This window comes from Pygocentrus nattereri, chromosome 13 (genome assembly GCF_015220715.1).
Source record: "Pygocentrus nattereri isolate fPygNat1 chromosome 13, fPygNat1.pri, whole genome shotgun sequence".
Taxonomy (NCBI): Eukaryota; Metazoa; Chordata; class Actinopteri; order Characiformes; family Serrasalmidae; genus Pygocentrus; species Pygocentrus nattereri.
The window spans coordinates 10,463,620-10,470,699 of NC_051223.1; the positions used below are offsets into that span (position 1 = coordinate 10,463,620).

At 40.7% G+C, this 7,080-nt stretch overlaps 1 protein-coding gene across 6 annotated transcripts in view; it reads left to right on the forward strand.

Annotated features, from left to right (window-relative positions):
* Positions 1–949: 949 nt before the first annotated feature.
* Positions 950–7,080, forward strand: part of tanc2b (tetratricopeptide repeat, ankyrin repeat and coiled-coil containing 2b) — a 220,721-nt gene continuing 214,590 nt past the window's right edge. For all 6 annotated transcript variants that reach the window (XM_017695101.2, XM_017695102.2, XM_017695103.2 and 3 more), the window contains exon 1: positions 950–1,115. The gene's annotated coding sequence lies outside the window, so the exon portion shown is untranslated. The remainder of the gene's footprint in view (positions 1,116–7,080) is intronic.

Sequence of the window (7,080 nt, forward strand, 5' to 3'; positions counted from 1 at the left end):
TCAAAGAACCCTTTGCATGATTAAAGGGTTTGTTGCATTGTGAAAGGGTTCTTCAACTTGATGGTGAATGTGCTGTGTATGGTTCTATATAGAACCTTTTAGAAGATGGTTCTATATAGCGCCAAAAAAGGTTCTTCTGGTGTAACTTGACATTGCAACAATAAAATTGATTTTGGTGCTTTATAGAACCACTTTCTTTATTGAAGAACCCTCAAAGAACCATAATTTTTAAGTGTGTAGAACCATCTACAACACATTCTCCATCAATCTGAAGAACACTTACATGATGCAAAGAACCCTTTAATCATGTAAAAGGTTCCTTGAGTGTCCATGGTTCCTTATAGAACCATTTTCTTTACTAAAGAACCCTCAAAGAACCATCATTTTTAAGTATGTAGAGCCATCCACAACATATTCTCCATCAATATGAAGAACCTTGATATGATTCAAAGAACCCTTTAATCATGCAGCGGGTTCTTTGATTGTTCCTGGTTCTATATAGAACCATTTTCTTTACTAAAGAACCCTCGAAGAACCATTATTTTTTAAGTGTGTAGAACCATCTACAACACATTCTCCATCAATCTGAAGAACCCTTACACGATGCAAAGAACTCTTTATTCATGCAGTGTTCATGGTTCTTTATAGAACCACTTTCTTTACTGAAGAACTCTTGGAGAACACATTATTATTATTATTATTATTATTATTATTATTATTGATCCAGCCATCCAGACTGTACCTGAATACTAATGAAGGTCCTGGGAGGTCCTTGTGCTTCTAACAGGTGGACCCCCTACTGTAATTCCATCACTGGCTCCAGTAAAGGCCCTTATGGGACCCCTTGATTGACACCCACCTTGCACCTCCCCCTTCCACCTCCTCCAACGAGTCGCGCAGCCGTTGGCCCCGCCCACGCTCATGAATAATTCATAGCGTTACAGTTGGTGAAGGCAGAGGTGTCTGCTGCTGCTGCTGCTGCTGCGGCGTCTCAGAGACGTATTAGACTTTTTCCCAGAGCGAAAGCGGCTGTTTTGGGACTGATTTGACCCGAGCAAACCTCCTGGAGCCTTTGGACTCGATGGGAATATCAGACAATTAGCCTCCGAGGAAGGGTGAGTAGGGTTTTTCAGCTGGTTCACCTCAGAAAACGTGGCTTGGAAACGTTTGCAGTTGACAAACGAAGGTTAACGTGAAGGTTAGAGGAGGATTATGAGCTAAATAATGAGGATAAAAGCTGGTGTTGGCTTCATTTTCTCATATTCGCCAGCCTCTTGTTGGAATTTTCCGTTCCACCTTAAATGGTGCAGCAGTTACAGTGTGGCGCCTGCAGGCACCACACTGTAACTGCTGCACCATTTAAGGTGGAACGGAAAATTCCAACTTCAGCCGTGCAGTCGTCACTTTTAAGTCCAAAAACGGCAGGAGGTGTGCTAATTAATCCCTATTAGACTTCATTTCACCCTTCTGCTCGCTTTTGCCCTATCTTAAGTCCTGAAACTGTACCCTTCTGGGCTCAGCTTGGTGCAAGACCATTGATGTCTAATGGCACAAGGCTGTTGAGGTGTTGCATCGAAATTGGCTTAGCACTGATGCCGATAAAGAGGGGGATAAATTGACTGGACTGCTGTTGGATTATCCTTGATGATGCACCTGTCCCCTCCCTGAACATCTCCCCACTGAAGCTCTGTAGATCTTAATGTGTTCACTGAATGACTGGGGAACATATTGGCCCTGCAGAACCACTTGAACCAGTTTGTGAAGGTGTGAGGTGAAATAAACAGCCTGTGCTGGACGTTCTGTTGCTGTGATGCTGTGTGTGGGTTGTTGCTATGCTTTGTGGCTGCTTCAGGAGAATCAAGAGAAGCTTCCCTGCATGATTTAAAGGGTGATGTCTTAAAAAGAGATGGTTTGGTGTGAATTAGTTCAGATGTCTCTACAGTGGTGGTGATAGGAACCAGACGTCTACAACACAAATATAGACAATTTATTCATCATCGCAAACCAGATTCTATGTAGATGGTGGTAAAATAGTGTGAAAACTGGGAAAAATAAGTTTTGTTTGGGGAATGTTTTGCCTTTCTGGCACTAAAAGATTTCTGTGAGGGAGCTCTTCAGACGTCTGGTTCCCATTAGGGATGATATTTTAAGCAAGTCATTATCGTCCTTTGTTTAAATTTGAGCCAGACAGATGTTTGATATTTGTTTGATGTTAATACAAGCAGAATATTTAGGCGATGCCGGCTTACTACACTAAAATATTAGTATTTTCTTCATTTTGCTGGATTTTTAACCCTGCAGAAATAAGTATTACATTTCTTTAATATGCATATGCATCAGAATTGGCACATGGCCACAATTCTCATGCATTCCTACTTATCAGCAATTCTGACTCGGCAAGTTTCTCTCAAACAAAGCATTTTGCATCAGAACACTCTGTTTACATCTCAACCATTGAATTATGCGGGAATTTTGACATATTGGTGGACTTCCCCTTCTGCTTATTCATGTTAGAAGTGGATACCTCATGCTTTTTGTGCTGGCGTGGTGGAATTTGGTACAGAAGAGCTGCTCGGAGCTCTGTGCTGAATGAAAAAGTGGTGATGTTGTGAATGTGCAGCATGCTTGAAAGCTCTTCCTTTGGAGATGAAAGAGGATCATATTTATATTCCTCTTCTTCTCCCGTCATAGGATCTTGTTCTCTGTTTCAGACCCAACGTACACCAGTGCCTTTCCATAACGAGGGCTCTCTCGGCTGTGGCTGCTGTCTTTTAAGCTTTATCTCCTGCCACAAGAGAGGCTGGGTCCAGTTTCCATGCTCCCAGCCAGAAATCAGGCAAACAGGAACAGCATGGGAGCTGCTGCGCGGTGATAACGTACACTAATGAGACAGGCGTAGCAGAGGCCTTGCCCGATTTCTAATGGTGGCATTTTGATTTGGCTGATGTGAGAGAGGGAGGAGTGTAACACATTTCATAATTCAGTTTGATGCGATCATTTTTTTGATATGGCAGAAATTGAGTGGCTGAAAATATGCCTTAACATGTTAAAGGGCCTATATCGTACATTTATGCATTTTATTGTTTTTTTATCACTTATGTTTGTGTAGGTTTATGTACTCATGATCATTTTCCAACCTCTCTTTATCCCTTAGAATTAAACAGGTTGTTTTTGCAGCACAGGTCATAAACACCAGTCAGGCATAACATCCTTGTTTCTATGCTCATTGTCCATTTTATCAGCTCCACTTACTGTATAGGTGCACTTTGTAGTTCTACAGTTACGGACTGTAGTCCATCTGTTTGTGTTGGTCATCCTCTAGTTCTTCATCAGTGGTCACAGGACACTGCCCACAGGACACTGTTGGCTGGATATTTTTGGTTGGTGGACTATTCTCAGTCCAGCAGTGACACTGAGGTGCTTAAAAACTCCAGCAGGGCTGCTGTGCCTGGTCCACTTGTACCAGCACAACACACACTAACACACCACCACTACATCAGTGTTACTGCAGTGCTGAGAATGATCCACCACCAAAATAGTACCTGCTCTGTGAGGGTCCATGGGGGTCCTGACCACTGAAGAACAGGGTAATAAAGTATCAGAGAAGCGGATGGACTACAGTCTGTAACTGTAGAACTACAAAGTGCACAGAGCGTAGAAACAAGGAGATGGTCAGAATGTTATGCCTGACCAGTGTATGTATGGACTGTGTGGACTGGGGAGTGAACAGTATGCATTGAAACAATGATTACAAGCTCTTTTATTTCATAAAAGATAGTGAAATTCAGTTTTCTTTAATATAGGTATAATGTTTCCATTTTCAGTTTATCGGAGCACTCAACATTAAAAAAGGACTATGTTTTATAATAATGCTCTGGGCATTGGCTATTATACGCTATTAGACGTTCACAAGGAGTGTGCTTTTCATAGCTGATCTTGATTTTGACGTTAAGAGGAAGCAATGTTTTCGGATGCCTGATTGTGAGCTTGCATGTTTGATTTTCATTGGTTACAGTATGATGGTATATTGTTATACTCATTAAAAAGATGTGCAGTTGCACATGTTGAAATGAGATGGGCCCTGAGGAACCCCTGTTTTCCAAACGTGCCTCAGATAATTGTGGGCCATAAATAATACTTGTATATTAACGATTGAGTAGTACTTCAGAACTACAGTTGCTTCAATGACAAACTTCAGTATTTGAGTATTATTAGCATCCAATAAGCATGCTTGTTCCAGAATCTAGACTTGTGATTGACTGTCCATATCACGTTCTGTATACATGTTATTTATATTGCGATTTTAATGCAATTATGACATTTTTATCAAAATTTAGCAAATGCTGTGCAAATGTCTACATACCATCTTCATCCTAATTAGCATCAAACATGTATGAGGAACCTATGGAGAGGAAAATATTCGGTCAGGATCTGTTGTAAAATCTGGGCCGGTCCGTAAAAACGGATTGGGTTCTGTGGCTATAACCAACATGGATAAGGGTTTCAAACTGAGCAGTACTGGACCAGCATGGATCTTCATCATTTCTGTGCTCTCTCTGTCCAAATACGGGTCAGATCTGCATTCGGCCGTCCTCCTCTGGCTCAGCTCTGGCCCAGTTCTGTCCTTCCACTGTTCTCAGCCCAGTTTGTGTTTAAAGGGTATATGTGATGGAAACCTTGTTTCAAAATATGCTGTTTCCCATCTCACACAGTCCATACATGGAAACTAAATTGCTCAGTTAGAATTTCTTGGCCTTGTATTTGTAGACTTGTAGATTTTCTTGTAGAAACATCTAAGGCTGCGTTTATGTTACCAGTATAAAGTGGCATGATTCAGATCTTTTGCCCTAATGTGAATCAGATCTGATGTTTTCAGGGCTGTGTGGACACAAATCTGATCTTTTCAAATCCGACCTGAGCCACTTTCATATGTGGTCCTAGATCAGATGCGTATCGGATTCGTGGCCATGTGACCTTAATGTGATGCTCAGATCGGAATTCATGAGCTTTTCCACTGTGCCGCACCATCATTCAGCGCTACCATGGCAACAGCGCCAAACAGACGTTAAAGCCTGTAAATGGTGGAAAAGCAGTTAATTTCACCTTTTCTCCTTCGTCTGGCTCTAATAATGAAGCTGAGAGCTGATCAGAGTTAATGATCTTCTCAGCGAAGCTCGTTCCGCTCGTTAGTTTGTGCTGATGATGCAGTGATTCAGTCACGTGATGTTACTGAGTAGGATGAGCTCATGAGGGTCATTTCAGGATACCGGTTCATCACATTAATGACAGATTTGAGTCACTTACCTAAATGAGTGTGAACCGTCGAGTCAGAGAGATTGGATTTGACCAAAAATTCAGATTTGAGCAATGTAAACGTAGCCAAAGTGACTCAGGTCGGATTTGAATAGATCAGATTTGTGCGTCCACACAGCTCTGAAAACATCAGATCTGAATCACATTAGTGGTCCATCATATGTGGTTCTGGATCAGATGCATGTCCGGTCAGATCAGATGGCTCGGGATGGGCGCACGTGTATCATTTCGGGTGCAGGTTTGTTCACATTAATAACCAATTTAATTTACTTGAACACTTAAAAAAATGGTTCTTCAAGTGTTTTTTATTAAAAGTAGTGGTTTAATTTAGAGCCATGAGTTCTGTGTAGAACCATGTCAGGCATAAACAGTTCTTTGCATTGTGAAATGGTTCTGGATTGATGGAGAATGCGTTGTATAGGGTTCTGTATAGAACCTTTTGGAAATGGTTTGATTAGAACTGGGCGATACTGCAAAATGTATATCACAATACTTCAAGATTTTTATGATACACATCATGGTATGTTTCTTTTTGACATCTGAGACAAAGCAAGCCCATATTTTAATAATATTATCCAAAAATTATTTATTTACATTTAACATTATACACACTGTGCTGCATTAAATACAGTTAAACAGGACTAATTACGCTCTGTTTGTTATCAAACATGCAGCTGGAAAGTGTTTTTAAGTTCTGACGATGTCCATGATACAATCAGAAAAGCATATTACGATGTAATTTATCTTGATAATGATAAATGTCATATAGCCCAGCTCTAGGTTCTGTATAGCACCAAAAAAGGTCTTGCTATTGTTATGATGTCAAACTGTTATCAATAGAAAAACCCTTTTTGGTGCTGTTTGGTGCTATGATCATTTCATCATACCAACAAGCATTTACACATGAGAAGGTTCTGTTTATAGCTCATGGTCCTAAATAGAACCATTGCCTTTACCAAAGAACCATATTTAGTGCGATGTCAAATTCAGCTAACAAACAGTGCATAAAATGTGCAGAACTTTGTTCTCTGTAGTGGAACCTGTATAGCCTAGTGGATAACACAGCTGCTTATTTGGTGTAAGTAACCTATGATACATAAGATGCAAAATGATGGTTCTTCCAGGGTTCTTCAGTAAAGGGAATGGTTCTGTTTAGAACCACAAATTCTATTTAGAAACATTTTATGCTTTAATGATTCCTTGTATGGTATAATGGTTCTTCAGACTAATGCAGCATGTGTTGTATATGTTTCTATATAGCACCAAAGGGTTCTGCTGTTGTTATGATTTGAAGCTAGAAGAACCACATACAACACATTCTCCATCAGTCTGAAGAATCATTTCACCAAGCAAAGACACATTAAAGCTTGAATGTTTCTGTGTAGAGCTGATGGTTCTAAGTAGAACAATTCCCTTTACTAAAGAATCCATGAAGAACCATGCCACAAAAATGTGAACCATTGAGTTAGAAAGCTCAGATGTGAACAGAAAGTCAGGGTTGAATGTGAACGCAGCCTAATAGACATTCCGATGTTCTCTTAAACAACGAGTTTGATACATCCATTTCTGGTTCTCTTTGCTGGTGCTGTTCTAAGGGATGCTTGGTTCCCATTTCTTGCTGTTTTTCAATGCTTCTGCATCATATTGTAACCTCCCTTCCGCCGCCTCCCTCTCCCTCTCACTAAATATAATCAGAGGAGAAAACGGTCGAAAGATGCCAGAAGTGGAGGCAGAGGTGGGCCATCTCGTGGGCCGCTGCCGAGTCAT